This window comes from Chenopodium album, chromosome 3 (genome assembly GCF_948465745.1).
Source record: "Chenopodium album chromosome 3, dcCheAlbu1.1, whole genome shotgun sequence".
In the NCBI taxonomy this organism is placed as follows: Eukaryota; Viridiplantae; Streptophyta; class Magnoliopsida; order Caryophyllales; family Amaranthaceae; genus Chenopodium; species Chenopodium album.
The window spans coordinates 31,049,906-31,069,850 of NC_137836.1; positions in this window are offsets into that span (position 1 = coordinate 31,049,906).

Genomic DNA, 19,945 nt, shown 5'->3' on the forward strand with positions numbered 1-19,945 from the left:
TTTTTCGATTTTTGATGTTTTAATTGGCGCAGGTATACATAATCCAAGAATCAAGAATCAAGAATATGGGGATTTTTAGATTGTGATGTTGTAATATATTTTTTTTATTTATATTGTAGTTTTTTTTATTTATTTATATGTTGTAATTTTTTTGATTTATTAGTAATTTTTTTTATTGATCTATGTTGTAAAATTTTATTGATTATATATTAAACAGAATCTTTTATATTGATTGTGATGTTTGATTTATATTTTGTGTTTTTATTTAACTTAGTTTATTTAATTTTTAAGCAAAAAAAAAAAAAAAAAATTAATTTTTGGGGGTTTTTGGCACCGGTTAACCGGTGCCAAAAACTTTGAAAAAAAATTTAGTGGGCCTTTTTGGCACCGGTTAACCGGTGCCTATTCCACCCTATGGCACCGGTTTTGAACCGGTGCCAAAAACTTGGTTTTTGGCACCCCTCACATAGGCAGCGGTTCAAACCGGTGCCTTAGACCGGGTTTGAACCGCTGCCAAATGCCTTTTTTCACCTAGTGAAAGGTGATGGAAAAGGAAAGAACCAAAAGGTGTATTTACCTCCAGCTTGCTACACATTATCAAAAGAAGAAAAACGGAGGTTTTGTGCTTGTTTGTATGACATTAAGCTTCCATCTGGGTTCTCGTCAAACATGAAAAGGTTTGTTTCCTTAAATGGAGAATTGAAGTTGACAAGTATGAAATCCCATGATTGTCTCATGATGATGCAAGTTTTCCTACCGATTGCACTTCGTGGTATTTTACCAAAGCACGTGAGAGAAGTTATAACAAGCCTTTGTGGGTTTTTAAATACTATCTGCAGCAAAGTTCTTGATCCCTTTACACTTGATGCTCTCCTGGCGACTGTTGTGGTAACTTTGTGCAAATTTGAGATGTTTTTCCCACCTTCACTTTTTGACATAATGGTGCATTTGATTCTGCATTTGGTTCGTGAGATTAAGTTGTGCGGTCCAGTATTTATGAGGTGGTGCTACCCTTTTGAACGACACATGGGTACACTGCAAGATAAAGTAAGAAATCCAGCCCATTTGGAAGGCAGTATGATACAAGGAATTGTGTCGAAGGAGATTGGGAATTTCGTGGAAAAGTATGTTGCTGTTGCCGAACCTATTGGGCTTCCCACTTCCCAACATGAAGGGAGACTTGATGGTCATGGCACAATCGGGTCAAAAAGGATCTGGGTTGCTCGAGATTAAATAATGCAAGCTCACCTATTTGTGCTTCATCATATTGCGGAGGTTCACCCATATTTAGAAGAGCACATGGATAGTTTGCGTGTTGAATATCCATCAAAAGGGGAAAGAGCACTAATGCAGTTGCATAATAAGATGTTTGTGAAGTGGTTCCATGATCGTGTGATGCGTCAATTGGATGAGACTGTTTCTGATACAATAAAGTGGCTAGCTTATGGTCCAAAGGAAGATGTTCATTCATTTGAGGGATATGATATAAATGGGTACACATTTTGGATTGAAAGTCGGGATCAAAAATCCTCATCGACTCAAAATAGTGGTGTCACTCTTGTGGCTTCATCAAGAGAGTTTGCAAGTGCGAAGGATACATCACCAGTTGACGCAGCAGTTGGGTGGTTATGCCCCGAGCAGACCTCCGTAACCAAATGCTTGCATAACCCTCGTGATATGATAGATTACCTTGAGCGGGGTATTAGAGAATCAATGCGTGCGGGAAACAAGTTCTTATTAGCCCCTTGTTTTGAGGAGTAAGTTTAAATGTGTCACTCTTAATTTGTTTGTTAAGTATAGATGTTGACGCATATAACAATTGATGGATTGATATTTGCTTTAATATACATGTAGTCTACATTGGAGCCTTATGGTGATTTGTGTTTCCAATAACACAATCTACTACTTTGACTCGGCTCGTATATGGCCACCAAGGAAGTTGCTAGTGAATAACCTATTGAATAGGTACATACCGCTTCCTATATATTGTTTTGTATCATCACCTAAGTGATTGAGTGGCTATGTTCCTAAATCGTTTGTTTTTTATTTTTTTGAAGTAGTCGTTCGGTTGCGGGTCCCACGTGGAAATATGCGAAGGTAAAGCCTTGATATATTGATTTATTTAAAAAAATTGCCTTGAGTTATGGCTATGCATGACTAATTTAACTTTGTGTCATGTTAGTGTGCGCAACAAGACAACGGCGTTGACTGTGCCCTATATGTGATGAGGTTTATGCATGACATAGTCAATAGGTACACTGAAGCCCAACACATTGAAGAGGTACTTGTTTTTACTTTTTTCCGGTTCGATTTCAGGTAAAAGCCGTCCTAAAACTAAGTATAATGCTAATTTGCTATGATACCAAACATTAGACACCTAAGACTAGTTGTAATTGACATGTTATGATAAAGAAATAGCTCATTAGATAAGAAATGTACAAATCGGGCAAAGTAGTAGTGAAATAGGCGATTTTGGGTAAAAGTCGTCCTAAAACTTAGTTGAATGCTAATTTGCTATGAATTCAAACATTAGACACCTAAGACTAGTTATAATTGACATGTTATGATAAAGAAATAGCTCATTAGATAAGAAATGTAGAAATCGGGCAAAGTAAAAGTCAAATAGGCGATTTTGGGTATAAGCCGTCCAAATACTTAGTAAAACCTTCTTCTGATGCGCTTACAGACCTTAGACACCCAAGACTAGTTAATATGGGTCTACTCTAAGGACAAATTAGGTCATTTGATACAAAATGCAGAAAATGGGAAAGTGAGCACCTGAGGCAACTACAGCACCCGAGGCAACAGTCTTGGGTTATGCCAGGCAGCTGGAAGCAGCCAGCCACCAAACTGCAACAGCTGCCAGGCAGCTGCAACAGCAGCATCCACCAGGCAGCTGCTGCAGCAGCCCAGACATCACCCAAGGCAGCTGCAGCAGCCGTTCAAGAAACCGAGCCGCACATGCAATTTTGTGTAATTTTTGCGTACTTGCATTGTTAGTGTATTATGGGCAATGTTAGTGAAAAAAAATTCCAAACGGAAAAAAATGTAAAAAATGGGCAAGTAGAAGTGGAATAGGCGATTTTGGGTAAATGCCGTCCTAAAACTGAGTAAAGTGATCTTTTGCTATGATTTAAAACATTAGACACTTAAGAATATTTAATAATGATAAGTTATGATAAAGAAATAGCTCATTACATATGAAATGTAGAAATCGGGCAAAGTAGTAGTGAAATAGGCGATTTTGGGTAAAAGTCGTCCTAAAACTTAGTAGAATGCTAACTTGCTATGATTTCAAACATTATAAACCTAAGACTAGTTATAATTGACATGTTATGATAAAGAAATTTCTCATTAGATAAAAAATGTAGAAATCGGGCAAGTTAGAAGTCAAATAGGCGATTTTTGGTAAAAGCCGTTCTAAAACTTAGTAGAATGCAAACTTGCTATGATTTCAAACATTAGAGACCTAAGACTAGTTATAATAGACATATTATGATAAAGAAATTTCTCATCAGATAAGAAATGTAGAAACCGGGCAAAGTAGTAGTGAAATAGGCGATTTTTGGTAAAAGACGTCCTAAAACTTAGTAGAATGCTAAGTTGCGATGATTTCAAACATGAGACACCTAAGACTAGTTGTAATTGACATGTTATGATAGATAAATAGCTCATTAGATAAGAAATGTAGAAACCGGGCAAAGTAGTAGTGAAATAGGCAATTTTTGGTAAAAGCCGTCCTAAAACTTAGTAGAATTCTAATTTGCTATGATTTCAAACATTAGACATCTAAGACTAGTTGTAATTGACATGTTATGATAGATAAATAGCTCATTACATAAGAAATGTAGAAATCGGGCAAAGTAGTAGTGAAATAGGCGATTTTTGGTAAAAGCCGTCCTAAAACTTAGTAGAATGCTAAATCGGGCAAGTTAGAATGATGTTTGAAATATTTAACATATATAAATTATTATTTTTTAATTATTAGTTTGAATTTTATGTAATATATGAATGATGTTTAATGTTTGGTATTTTTTTCTTTTCAAAGGTTTATAAGATTCAAAGGGAAGGCCCTTTGACAAAGGAAGAAGTTGATGAAATTCGCGATATGTGGGCTTTTTTTGTGACATTTGATGGCATCTTGGTAGAATATATAATATGTAATATATTGTGTTTTTTTTTTTTTATGTACAATAAATATTTAGTTACTATATCTTTTTTATTTTTATTAAATCCATATGTACATCATATTACTTATTTGTAATTAGTACTAAATATTATTTATGAGTTTTATATATGTTATTATTATTATGCATTTTATTGTTATTGAATTATTATTATTCCAAAATTTGTAATATTTTTAATTAATTATTATTAATTATAAATAATATTAATTAATAATAATAATAATAATAATAATAATAATAATTTTTAAATTACAGATTAATGTGCATATCAAAATAGGTCACTAATAATATTATTATTATTAATTATTATATATATAAAAATTAAAAAAAAAAATTACAAATGGGAAGCGGTTTGGCGCCAAAACCGTTTGCCATTTGCACTGGACATAATGTTATGTGAAGTGCAAATGGCAAGCGGTTTTGGCGCCAAACCGCTTGCCATTCCCCCCAAATGGGAAGCGGTTCTGAACCTCTTGCCATTTACATGGCAATTGGCAAGCCCCCTACACCCATGCGGTTCAGGACCGCTTCCCATGAGGGGGTTTGAACCGCTTCCCATAACGTTTTTTCTACTAGAGTAAAGAAATTGATCGGGGATAGATAGTGTCGTTAGTCTACTAACCCTAATCAAATTAACAATTTATAATACCTAAACTACCCTAATACGAGTATAGGGGTAAGTAAAGGGTCGAACCCAAAAGGACTAAGTGTATCAATCTATGCTAATTAGACTACTAGGAAAGCTTGTGAGGTAAGAGAGGTTCAATTAAACACTACTAAGAGCAAATAACTAAAACTAGGGAAAGTGGAATCCAATTAAATTAATGCATTCAACAACATCAAACAATTAGATGAAAATGACCTCAATTAGGACGATTTACACATTTAACTCACTCTCGCGCAATTAAACATGTTAATAATCCTACTAGACTAATTCACTCTCGTGCAACTAGCCTAGCAAAGATATGGAGGAATTTAGGGTTCTCAAACAACTCACTTTCGCACAATTGATTGAAAACACAATTAAAAGCATAGAATCAATTAGCTAGAAAGATTCTAATCCATAAAAGCATCATCCATACACAATAATCAAGAAACAATTTCATACTAACCACAATCAATCATTAAATTAATTAACATAACCTTCATCCATTTCCCTAGAACAAAACCTAAACTAACATGGTGAACAAAAATATGGAAAACAAGGTAAAATAATAATAAAAGCAAGAATCAACAACTAAACTAATTAATCTACTCAAATAAACAAATAAATAAGCAAAAACAATAATAAATGAAAGCAATAAAGGTGAGAGAAAGTTAGGAAGACTCATTGAATTTATGAGAGGGAAAATCCACAAATTAGCTTCTTCAAAATCCCAAAAACTCCATGAAAAATCCAAGCTTTCTCTCTCTAAACTACTCCTAAACTAGAGAGAGAAACTCCTAATCTAACCCTAAGAGAGAGAAGCTCTCCTAAACTAACTAAGAAAATAGCATCATAGATCCCCCCCTTTTTACAAAGAGTCCCGTCTATATATATGTGGCTCCACACAAAAGAAAGAGACTTGGACAACAAGGCGCAAATAAATCGTAAACCCAGTCGTGCGCGCCCGCACATGAGTCCTGTGCGCCCGCACACAATGTGTGTGCGCCCTCTCATCGTAGTGTGCGGCCGCAACTTTGTGGGTACGGGGAAAATAAGCGCGCCCGCACATGAGTCATGCGCGCCCGCGCAAAGGTGTGTGCGCCCGCACAGAGGTCGCGCATAGGGTCGCGCAAACTCTCTGGTTTTGCTCTGTTTCTTCAGTCTGGCTGTGCGGGTTCTGACAGGGCTGCGCGCCCGCACAGCCTCACATGTGCGCCCGCGCATAAGCCGCACAGCACCCCGCGCACAACAGATAACTTGGCTTCTTGATATCCTCTTTCTTTCGGCGCATAATTCCTACAAAACCAAAGCATGGAGATCAAAATAAAAACAAAGAAGATAAATTAAATAAATTAAGAAAATAAGCTAAAAACTATTAAAAACCACTTAAATACTCGAAATCAAGATAAAAGACAAGAATAAGTAAATAAAGAAATAAAGGACAAAAAGGGTTAAATTATTGGAAAAATAAGCCGAAAAACGACTCAATAAACACCCTAAAAAGTGGCATAAAAGTCACTTATCAAACTCCCCCAAGCTAACCTTTTGCTCGTCCTCGAGCAAATTAACATGAAACACGAATGAAGGAGAATGATTTATTCAAGCAAAGCTAGAACACTTAAGGAGACAAGAATGTACACTAACTCACTTTCGTAGGAATCACGGTCACTTTTAGCAACTAATGACAAGCCCTTTAAACCCCTAGATCGCCCTAGAGGACGAGTGTGCTCTCGTGAGGGTGTCCTAAGAGTTTAACCCACAACTCTAAATAAAAACCAAGGCAAGGCAATAAAAAGAAAAGAAAAAGAAACATAAAACGAGAAAGAAAAACACAAGTTCATATTTGGACAAGAGATAGGAACAAACACCAATGAATGCGAACCTTTCTAAATAGACAAATGTATGCACGTTCTAAGATGTCAATGGTTGATTGAAACATAACATATGCTAAGCATAGAGAACTAATGAGGACTCAATCCACCCTAGCCCCAACCAATCGGGCCGCGTTCTCTCCACTAGCTTCAAATCAACCCTTAAGCTAGCTTCTCATGATTCCACGAAGGAACCGGAAAAAGATAAAGAAATGAAAAACTTTGAGAAGGTAATCCCGACATCTCAACTATGCATACTCTCTCCATAGGTTTGAGATCTATCTCCCTCCACCGTTCTTTGACCTAACCCCACTAAAGTCTAAGGGACTTTTATTAGGTTGTAACGTAAGGCTAAGGGTTAAGGCGGGGTAAAATTTTGAAAATTTTGGTGATATTTCCTAAGTGAAGCAAAAGAGTGGCCTACTCTCAAAAACAAACTCAAGAATTCACAAAATATCAAAAAAAAATACCAATAATGCCATCTCCCACAAGCTTCCTCAACACTAACACACAATATATACAAAAAGAATGAAGGAACGCTCCCCCCCCCAAGCTTGAACGAAGCATTGTCCTCAATGCTTAAACAAGGGAAGAAAACGAAACCAAACTAAAATATATTTGTGTTTTTTGTTTCTTTTTTTTTTTTTTTTTTTTTTTATATGTGTCCTTGCCTTTTTCTAACCATGGACGGCTTTTTCTTGAAACTTCATTTGATTTTCTTGAATTGCATCTTTCTTCTCGAACTTTTTGCATATTCTTTTCAAGCTCAACTTTCAAATACTGTACTTAAACCAATTCACAAAGTTTTCTTGCTCATGATCAACACTCTCAAAACTCAAACCTCACATGCCTATGCTTCACTAACTAAAAGGGTTGGTAAACATAGGCCATTGGGTTTGTAATGCGGTTTAAACAAGAGCGGGAAACATTAGGCTCAAATTGGTTAATAAGTAGGTTGATGCAAAATAGAAAATCAAATTTGTAACAAAATAAAAAGAAGATAAAGAAAAATGAGAAAAGGTGCCCTTTTCCTCCCCTAGAGAGGCCCGGTCACGATCTTGGGAGCTAGAGGTCAAAACAAGGATTAAGACATGCATAGTCAAGGATCCTAAATAGCCGCTCAACAAGGTGATGAAGGCTAGAACAAATGAAGCTCACAAGGGATTATAACCAAACAAATACCAACCAAGGGTTTCAAATCCACTATAGAGAGCAACTCCATCTTACCACATTCCCGTGAACTATGGCTTCATGGACCCCTAAAAGTTCTTAACCCGACTACCTTAGCATATAGTATCCTAGAGTCAACCAATGACACTCTCAAACCGTGCATACATTTACCACTTAGGAAGAAAAACATTCAAGGATTCAAGTCCCAAAACAAAATGTCCAATATAAGAACAAACAAAACACATTTTGCCAAAATTACCTTGAAAATAAACCAAAAATCTTTTTGGACTTTTCAAAATATAAGAAAAGACATGAAAATGCATATACTCAAGTGCATGGCATAAACGAATCAACATCCCACCAAACATGATAGGATACCCTCCCCCAAGCTTGAATGAGACAATATACTCAAACATAAACCATATAAAACATGGGAGGGGAAAAGAAAGAAATCAACCCAACAAACCAACACATGTCCAACGAGTTACCAACCATTAGAGAAAGAGCTAAGAAAGATGTTACCGGATATTGGTGAGTGTAACTTCCCGCAAATGAACCAATTTAACCTTTCAAAGCCGATTTCCTCTTGAATTGAATCTCGATTTCCATATGCTAGCAAAAATAGGCATCAAACTTCCTTGATTCTTGATCCAAACCAATGCATTAGTGTATATCAAGTCATGTACCTAGCAAAAGGACACACAAACATTTCCATGAGAGAAAATCTAATCTAAAAAGAAAAGAAAATGAAAGCAATAAAAGCCTCGGGTTACTTCCCGAGAAAGGCTTGTTTAACGTCCAAGCGAGACCGCTCTAGTAAATAATATTGCAACGAACGCAAGAGCTTATCAAATGCACTACTACACATCTCATATGATAACAAGTAGGCAAATGACGGGAGGAGGACGTGCAATAAGATTATTGCACGTAAATGAGGAGGAAGATGCCAAAAGAAAGAAGAAAAATCAAAAGAAAAATCAAAAAAATAAGAAGAGAAAGAAGAAGAAAAATAAGGAAAAGAATAAAAAGGCAAAACCTCCTCAAAATCTTTTTGGGTGGCATAATCATCCATTTCCTCAATAATGGGAGGATGAGAAGGAAAAGTCTCATCAAACAAGAGAGGGTCCTCATTAGGCTCTTTGACAAAAGAGGGGAGGAAAATAGGATAGTAGGGGATGTGGTCAAATTTCCTTGAGAAAGGGACATGAGGAAGGGGAGGAGAAACAATGGTCTCACAAAGCCTCACATCACTAAGGAGGGTATGAAAATCAATCATTGAATCCTCAAAAGAATACTCTTGACTCTCATCTCCCTCAAACAAAAACTCTCCAATAGAAACAACCTCATCCTCCTCTCTATCACAACGATGAACAACAACTCCCTCAAGATCCTCAAAGCCTAGAGTCTCTAAACCATGCATGAAAGGATAAAGGTTTCTCTCAAATTCATCCCTTTCCCATGAAGCATTGCCAATGAACTCTTTCAAGAGGCTATAATGATTTGTTACACCTTCAATGAACATACTAGCCATAACCTCAAATGAGTCCAAAGACTCATGGATAGAAGGGTCACAAACATGCAAGGTAGACTCATCAAGATGGGGAAGGGGGTTGGAAACCTCAAAATTGATATTTTCTTCATTAAAAACTCTTCCACCATCACTCAAGGGACTTTCAATCTCTCTTGATTGCTCAAACTCATCATCATCATCCTCATGAAATCCCTCATTCAAAATTGAAGATGGCTCACTCACATGCTCACCAAGGGAAGCTCTCAAAGGTGGTAAATAAGGGGAAGGATGGCATTCAAGCTCAAATGGGGAATGAAAAGGATCAAAATCCTCAAAAATCCCCTCATCACAAGAAAATCTCCCCTCAACTTCACACCCTTGGCCCACATCATTCTCAAAAAGACTCTCACACTCCAAATGAGGTGCCTCACATCCATTTACATCAACCAAAGCACTCATCACTTGGGCAAGCCTTACTTCTCTCAATTTTTGTTCCTCTTGAAGCTCTTGGAGTTGTTGGGTGAGATATTGCATTTGAGAAAGAATTTGGGCTTCAATGTTATTGGGTTGAGGTTCATGATCAAAGTCAAATTGCACATTATCAAAATTAGCACAAACCTCATCAAAATGAGCATAAGGGGGAAAGGTGTCAATTTGCATACTTGGATTATCACTAGGCACATAAGAAGTATCAAGAGAATTCATGCAAAAATTAAAAGAATCTTGGCATTGAGAATCAAAGTAAGAAACATGAGATTCTCTATCTAAAGAATCCTTAGCAAGCCATGTGAAGAAATCCCACGCATCATGCATAGACAAATGACAAAATCTACCATTATTCATGTCCTCAACCATTCCCCTAGTATACTCATTCATGCCCCAATAAGCTATATCACAAGCATCATTAAGAGAACACCCATGGTAACTAAGAAAACCATCTAGTCTTTCAAAGTAAGCATAAAAGGGTTCACCATCAAATTGAGGAAAAGATAAGCATGCCATTTTTATACAAATATCAAACAAAGAAAAGCAAACACAAATCAAATTATATACAAGAACCTAGCTAATCTAATCAACACAAACTAATGAACGCCTTAGTCCCCGGCAACGGCGCCAAAATTTGATCGGGGATAGATAGTGTCGTTAGTCTACTAACCCTAATCAAATTAACAATTTATAATACCTAAACTACCCTAATACGAGTATAGGGGTAAGTAAAGGGTCGAACCCAAAAGGACTAAGTGTATCAATCTATGCTAATTAGACTACTAGGAAAGCTTGTGAGGTAAGAGAGGTTCAATTAAACACTACTAAGAGCAAATAACTAAAACTAGGGAAAGTGGAATCCAATTAAATTAATGCATTCAACAACATCAAACAATTAGATGAAAATGACCTCAATTAGGACGATTTACACATTTAACTCACTCTCGCGCAATTAAACATGTTAATAATCCTACTAGACTAATTCACTCTCGTGCAACTAGCCTAGCAAAGATATGGAGGAATTTAGGGTTCTCAAACAACTCACTTTCGCACAATTGATTGAAAACACAATTAAAAGCATAGAATCAATTAGCTAGAAAGATTCTAATCCATAAAAGCATCATCCATACACAATAATCAAGAAACAATTTCATACTAACCACAATCAATCATTAAATTAATTAACATAACCTTCATCCATTTCCCTAGAACAAAACCTAAACTAACATGGTGAACAAAAATATGGAAAACAAGGTAAAATAATAATAAAAGCAAGAATCAACAACTAAACTAATTAATCTACTCAAATAAACAAATAAATAAGCAAAAACAATAATAAATGAAAGCAATAAAGGTGAGAGAAAGTTAGGAAGACTCATTGAATTTATGAGAGGGAAAATCCACAAATTTGCTTCTTCAAAATCCCAAAAACTCCATGAAAAATCCAAGCTTTCTCTCTCTAAACTACTCCTAAACTAGAGAGAGAAACTCCTAATCTAACCCTAAGAGAGAGAAGCTCTCCTAAACTAACTAAGAAAATAGCATCATAGATCCCCCCCTTTTTACAAAGAGTCCCGTCTATATATATGTGGCTCCACACAAAAGAAAGAGACTTGGACAACAAGGCGCAAATAAATCGTAAACCCAGTCGTGCGCGCCCGCACATGAGTCCTGTGCGCCCGCACACAATGTGTGTGCGCCCTCTCATCGTAGTGTGCGGCCGCAACTTTGTGGGTACGGGGAAAATAAGCGCGCCCGCACATGAGTCATGCGCGCCCGCGCAAAGGTGTGTGCGCCCGCACAGAGGTCGCGCATAGGGTCGCGCAAACTCTCTGGTTTTGCTCTGTTTCTTCAGTCTGGCTGTGCGGGTTCTGACAGGGCTGCGCGCCCGCACAGCCTCACATGTGCGCCCGCGCATAAGCCGCACAGCACCCCGCGCACAACAGATAACTTGGCTTCTTGATATCCTCTTTCTTTCGGCGCATAATTCCTACAAAACCAAAGCATGGAGATCAAAATAAAAACAAAGAAGATAAATTAAATAAATTAAGAAAATAAGCTAAAAACTATTAAAAACCACTTAAATACTCGAAATCAAGATAAAAGACAAGAATAAGTAAATAAAGAAATAAAGGACAAAAAGGGTTAAATTATTGGAAAAATAAGCCGAAAAACGACTCAATAAACACCCTAAAAAGTGGCATAAAAGTCACTTATCAGAAAAACCTAAATGCTCATTAAATGGGTGTCATTTATGACACCTATCAAATACCCCCAATCTTACCTTTTTCTCGTCCTCGAGCAAAACAAAGGACGAGCAAAACAAAACCAAGGGTGAAATGATGAGCTTATTCAAACAAACGAAAAGAAGTGAGGAGACAAGAGTATACACTAACTCACTTTCGTAGGAATCGCGGTCAATGTTAACAACAATTGACAAGCCATATAAACCCCTAGATCGCCCTAGAGGACAAGTAATGCTCTCGTAAAGGTTTCCTATGAGATTGACCCATAACTCTCAAAAACCAAACAAACAAGGCAAAGCATGAATGACCCATAACTCTCACAAACCAAATAGACAAGGCAAAGCATGAAAAAGAAACAAAAAGAAATGGAAAGAAAACAAATGTTCATGAGTGAACTTTATGCAAATGTAAAAGCATAAATGAAATCAAGTCTTACTAAACAAGGAAGGGAGTGCACGTTCTAAGATATCTAAGGTTGATTAAAACATAGGATATGCTAAGTATAGAGAACTAATGAAACACAATTCACTTTCATCTGAAAACATTTTAGCACATTCTCCCAATTAGCTTCAAATCTACTGTTAGTGAGTGTCTCTATAGTTTCTCAAAGGAACCAAAAAAACAAATAGATTTGAGGTTTCTCGACATCTTGACTTTGCATCCCCTCTCCTTAGGCTTTAACTCATAAGCCATCCCCTGATATGTGACTCAACCTCTAGGTCAAAAGGGCTTTCCCAAAGGTTGTAACGTAAGGGAAAAATGTTGAGAGTAGGCTTAAAATTTAGAATTTGGTGGTACACCTAAGTTCTGAAGCAAAGATTGGCCAAATCTAAACACTAAAACCAAGTAATCACCAAACAAAAACAAACTAACACCCCCAAACTTATTCAAATCTATAACCACAATCATATATACAAAAAGCGTAATACGCTTCCCCCCAAGCTTGAACAAAGCATTGTTCTCAATGCTTAAAAAAGGGAGAAACATTTACATCAAAATGTTTTTTGAACTTTTTCATTTATCACTTTTTTCAATTTTGCCAAAGCTTTATGAATTAGCTTTGCTTTTTCTCATTTATTTTCAATATTTTCGTTTTTCTCTTTATTGATTGTCCTCACCTCTTTTAACTATGAGCGGCTTTTTCAACTTTATATTTTAATGTCCTTGCCATTTTTAACTTTGGATGGCTTTTTCATTTATTCACTTGCCATTATTCACAAGATATACAAAACACAAGCTTGCTTACAAATAAGAACCAATATCCAAACTCATATACCACAATCTCTAAGAACATGATCATTTGCTTCACAAAAACAAAAAATGGAACAAAAAGAAACAAAAGGCTTAAAGTACTAAAGATGTGGCTTGAAAAGAAGGGAAAAGGCTCAAATGGTTAACACGTAGGCAAATGGAAACCCAAGAACAAAAAAATTAATAAGATTATCCTAAAAAAAAGAAAAATTACTACCCCAAAAAGATGGCTTTGTCCTTCCTAGATGGTGATGTCTTGTGTTTGAGAACTATGAGTCAACATTCAAGATTAGGTCCGCAATAGTCAAGGATCTGTGCCGCTCATGCAAGATATGGAGAAGGCTAGAAAATCATGAAACCTCTCAAGGTTGTGGCAAAAACTCACTAAAAGCTTCAAGTTCAAAAAAAGAGAGCGATTGCAAATTTTTAAAAACAAAAAGAATTCGGCTTCAAGGTCCCTATAATTCTAAACGACTACCTTAGCATACTCTATCCTCGAATCAACCAAACATACTCTCAAACCGTGCACACCGTTACCATTTAAGAAGAAAAGCATTCAACTATACAAGTTCAAAAGTATTATGTCCAAAGAAAAAACAAAAAAAAAAAAAAAAAAAAAAAAAAAAACACATTGCAAATTTGCTTTGGTAAAAACAAAAAACTTTTTGGAGTTTTTTTTTTTCAAAATTAAAGAACATCGAAATTCATATACAAATATGCATGGCATATATGAATCAAAATCCCATTAAACATGATAGAAAACCCTCCCCCAAGCTTGAATGAGACAACATGCTTAAAGATAAATAAAAAAATCCATGGGAAGGAAAGAGAAAGAAATCAAACCAACGATACCAACGTATGTCCAACAAGTCATCAACCATTAGAGAAAAAACAAGGAAAGATATTACCGGATGTTAGGTGGGTGTAAATACCCGCAAATGACCCAATTTAACCTTTCAAAGCTAAGTTCATCTAGAATTCAGCTTGTTTTCCATATGCTAGAAATTATGGGGTTTACTTCCTCGATTCTTTATCCAAAGCAATGCACCAAAGTGTATCAAGTCATGTACCTAGTAAAAGGCACACAAACATTTCCTTGAGAGAAAATCTATTCTAAAAAGAAAAGAAAATGAAAGCAATAAAACACGGGTTACTTCCTGAGAAAGGCTTGCTTAAGGTACAAGCTTGACCGCTCTAGAAAATAATAATTCTACGCACGCAAAAGCTTGTCAAATGCACTAATAATCATTTCATAAGATAAACGGTAGGCAAATGACGTGATAAGAACGTGCAACAAGATTATTGCACGCAAGTGAAAAGGGAGATGCCGAAAGAAAGAAGAAAAGGGATCAAAAGGAAATAGAAGAAAATAAGAAGAAGAAAAAGAGGGAAATTAAGAAAGGAAAGAAAAGGAAAAAGGAAAATCCTCCTCACAAAATTTTTGGTTGGCATATTTCCTCTCTTCATCAACAATGATGAAATGAGGGACACAAAAATCTTCCATAGAAAAGGGCTCCCCAATAGGCTCTTTGAGATAGGAAGGGAGAAGAATAGGGAAATAAGGGATGTGGTCAAACCTTTGAGAAAAAGGGGTATGAGAAATAGGAAAAGGGGTAGCTACTCCCTCAACACAAGGTCTCACATCTCCAATGAGGGCATGAAAATCAATCATAGAGTCCTCAAATGAAGAAATCTCACAATCTACACCTCCCTCAAGCTAAAAAACTCCAAGGGGATAAACCTCAAGCTCCTTTCCACCACAATAAACAACCTTTTCTTCAACTATCTCAAAACCCAAGGCCTCAAAACCGTGCATGAATGGAGGTAGATTCATCTGAAACTCATCTAAGTCCCAAGAAGCGTTCTCGATGAAATCATCCTAAAATTTATAAGTCCTCATATGGAAGGGTAACAAACATACACTTTAGACTCATCATGATGGGAAGGAGGGTTGGGGTTTTCGAAATTAACACTATCTTCACTCTTAACACCTTCACCATCTCTCAAATGCTCACCAATAGGATCCTCACCCTCTCTTAGTTGCTTAAAATCATCATCGTCATCATCATCCTCAACACACATATTGTATAGGGATTTTTCACATACAAGCATCAAGAACGACAATTGGCTTTTTAACTCATCTCTTTTTCTCTTTTCCTCCTCAATGCGCTCCTCATTCTTTTTCATTATCTCTAATTGACTTCTCATGGAATTAAGAATTGACTCCTTACTAGGTTCAAGCTCATTACTAAGCTCAATGCGCCTAATTTGAGACTAAAATGTATCAACAAGAGATTCAAAAGGTGTAGAAGGTTAAGGTTCAACAGAAGAAGAAGATGTACAACCAAGATTGGAAGAATCAACATGAAAATCATGACATCACATTGGGGAGTGGGGGCACAATCAAGCATATGAGATTCATTATCAAGGAACAAAGCACGTCACAAGAAGGCATGGTAAATAATGAAGAATATTGAAACACAATCTTTCTAGTTTTCTTTTATTTTCCGTCTTTATAACTCATTTTGGCTTTTCGTTCACTGTTATGAGTTTTTCTTGATTTTGTTCTTATTTAGCTATTTTTGTTTAGCGCTATTCTTTTTGCTTTCTCTCTTACTTTAAATTGAATTGTTGAAAATGAAGTTTCAAAATCTTATTTGCCGCTCTCTCACAATTGTTCTCTCATTCACTTTAGGTCGTGAACGCGCAAATATTTGAAGATCAAGTGCGGCCCTCCTTGCGAGCATCATTACGAGAGCACCGACGATAGGGATGCACAAGAGCGCTGAGAGCATAGCTTCGCACAAGGATCTATGAGTAAGAAAGAGGAGCCGTGCACGCCGCAACACCACAGCATGTGTGCGCACGTGCAAGCCCCTGTGTGCGTGCGCGCTGACCTTGTTGTGCGTGCGCACGGCTGGTGGTGCGTGCGCATTGCCCTGCTCCGAACCTCCTCGCTCGATTTACTTTATATACCCCTTGAGTTTTCTTTTTTAGGGGATGACGATTTCATATGTACTTGAGACTTATTTCCAGATTTAGTAGAGAGGGAAAGTAGAGAGAGAAACTTTAGATTACTTGCTTTTGTACTTCAAATTACATCTTTGAGCTTGGATTTCATCTTCAATCAATGAAAATTATGAGAATTTCTTTCTTTGAATTCACTTTTGCTTATTCTTTCCATTAATTCTTGAATGTTTGATTTGATTGTTGATCTTTGGTTTGAGAATTGGTGGAGTTTGATTTTCTCTTTGATTAAGCTTGAAATGATGGTTTTTGTGATTCAATTTGCTTTATTTTTCAATTCCATTATTATTTGTGAGTAGATTAGTTGCTAAGCAAAAGGGGAAGCATGCTTGATTGATGATTTTTGCTAGTTGATGATTCTTGGCTGATTGAATTGTTGCAATTAAATTGATTGACATAATTGTGCATGTGATTAAATTTATTAGGAGTGATCTAGATTGCATACCAAATTTCAATGACATGAACCCTTGATTTAAGAATTGCTTTAATTTGTTGAATTTGATTGTGATTTTCCTTGTTAGTCATTCTTAGTGAACCCTAGCTTGACTTATAGGAAATAGCTTTTGGATTCTATTAATTGCAACTATTGTTTGTCCTTTTCAATGTTTGAATAAATCGAGTCATTCATCGATTAGCATGATTTTCTTTGACTTGATTATCTAGTTGATACCTTAGTTTCATTTTAATTCATCTTTTAATCTTCTAAGTAGCTTGACCATAGACTATAACATTATCCCACTAATTCCTTTGGGTTCGACCCTTGACTTACCATTATACTCGTATTAGGTTTGGTAAGTGATTATAAATTTGTTTGTCTCCAGGGGAGATTATAAAACGAATTACATTTTCCCTACGTCATATGTCGTTCTGCGACAGGGGCAGTTTTACACCTAATAGGATTCGGTCTTTTGTGATCATTTCTGGGATATTTTATTCGGTATAAATAGGGTCGTATTTCCTCGTTTTTAATCATCAACAATTCATAATAATCTTTCTCCTCTCTCTCAAGCTAATAGATTTTCTTTCTCCTATTTCTAAGCCTTCCCTTTTCAAACAAAATACCGCGTTCACGAGTCTTAGTCACACCTAGCCAAGCTCGAATTTGCCTTTTCCCTAGACGTGAAAGGTTGGTAATTTCTGAGGGTTTGGTCCCAAATCCCTATTTTATTTATTTAAATTAATTGTTTGATTTAATATTTTCATTAGAGTTACTAACATGTGTATTCTTTTGATAGAAAGAGATAAGAGGCAACAAAGTAAGTTGTTTAATTGCTATATATTTTTAAAGAGTATGTTTAGATTTAATTAATATTTTTAATATCATACATGTATCTTTCTAGTATCCTGCTTAGGTTGCTTCCTATATTCTTCTATCATGTTAGGGATAAAGCTTTGATTTTTATTGTTTAGTGACATGCTAGGATTTGTTATTAATTAACCTTGTTAGTATCCTGCCTACGATCTTGTTAATATTATAATGCTTTGATGAGATTATTATGACGATGTTTATCATTGTTACTATGTTGCTTGATATTATTATTGTGATTACTTGGTCACGCTCTCTCTTGCAGGTTTAAAGGGAATTTGTACTTGAAATCACGTTAATAAGATAATTAATAATCTTGTTTAGGCTAATGTTATTATAATTCAAGTAATCTCCAATAATAGTTTTGTTTGTCTATTAATATTCATCCAACATAGATTAAACAGGTTTAGGATTAATATATTGATTGTATGTTAGTCAGAAAGCGCACATGAATATGAGAAGAATAAAGTAGAGGCCTACTTTTAGGGCAGGTTCAATCTCTTTTAGGTTGGATTTGTACCTTCATCCACAAATATCCAGTCATGGTTCCAAACCACTATGTTGTTAGCGATCTCATGGATCGTGAAAGGATGTAACCTTCACCCTTTGAACGATATACAAGTTCCTAAAACTTGTTGGTGACTCATTTGCTATAGCTTCCTCCCCTTTGGACGCCATCTATAGGCGTCGTTTGAAGTGCGCCTACGTTAAATCATGTGTGAATATGCTTGACACTCATAGTAAGTGGCAATTGACGTAATACGATTAGGGACAATGAAAGTAGGGAGCCGCCAACAAGTTTTTAAGGAACTTGTAAACCGTTCGCGAATCATAAAAGGCAACCACGATTAAGAGAAAGCGATAGCCAACAATGATTGACCCGTGAAGGTTACACCCCATTCATAATCCATGAGATTACTAACTCCATATGGTTCGGAACTACAAAAGGAGGATCGGGGATGATGGTACGAAGTGAGTCATAGAGTCACATTCGCCCGTATTGGCCTCTACTCGATTCTTATAGTTAAAAGTGATTCTTGCGATCTCAAAGGCATGCAAACAAAATATTCAATTTGCTTAAAACTATTATTATGCTAAATTGGTTGAATACTAATACAACATATAATTCTAAAATTTGTTATCACTTGAATTAATAACAAGATTAAAAATGAACCTAAACCGGTCGTCCAAATTATCTTATTAGGCGTAATTTTCAATTACGTATTTCCTTTAACATGCAATATAATGATCATAAATAACAATAGAACAAACATTAATATTGGAAGCAATTTAACAATAAATCCAACAATTTAAAATTGTTAGAAAAATAATAGAAATAAAAGGAACATAATTCTTACTTTGAATTTTTTTTTCTTGCAACTATAAAATAATAAACGAGTTAGTAACTTCAAGGAAAAATAATAAGAACAACAATTAAATTAAATTAAATAGAGTTGATTTGGGGCCAAACCCTCAAACAATTCTACCTTTCACGCCTTGTTTTAAGGACAAAACCTCAAGTAAAGTATGTACTCCTTAGAGTTTTTAAAGAGGGAATTTTGAAAGAAGAAGGGTAGGCTAGTGTTTAGGCTAGAGCCTAGAAGAGAGAAAAAGATAGTTAATTGATGCCCCGTACATCAGAATTGAGGGGGTATGTATAGGGAAAATAAGTAGAGGGAACACACGGAACCCTAAAAATGGTTAAAACCCTAAAAACATCGTCGCGACACGGAAAAATATGTCGTGACACGGTGGACATTAGTGTGACGCGGGATATTTTTGTGTAAACGGGAAAAATCTGACCTACGGGAGGTAAAACGGGTGAAGGGATTACTCGGAAAAGACATAGGAGTGTCCCGTGTCACAACACTGGCACCGTGTCACAGGAAATCACACCGTGGCACGGCAGTGAGCCCTATGACGCGGTGCATTTTTCCGTGACGCGGCAGACTCTACGTCCATTTTTTCGTCTAAATACATTTTTAACCACTACTACAATTTCCTTGTTTTTGCGACGCTTTTAACGCTGATTTTGGACGCCAAAAAGCGTCGCAATTTTTTCTCTCGACGCTTTTTTAAAGCGTCGAAAATCAATGAGTCGAGAATTTGTAAGACACCGTAAAGCGTCGATAAACTCGACACTTTTTTGCGTCCAAATGTTTGTACTAAGCGTCCCAAATTTGATTGGTTCGCGCAATTTCTTAAAATATGTGACGCTTTTATGTGTCTAAAATCAAAAAATTGT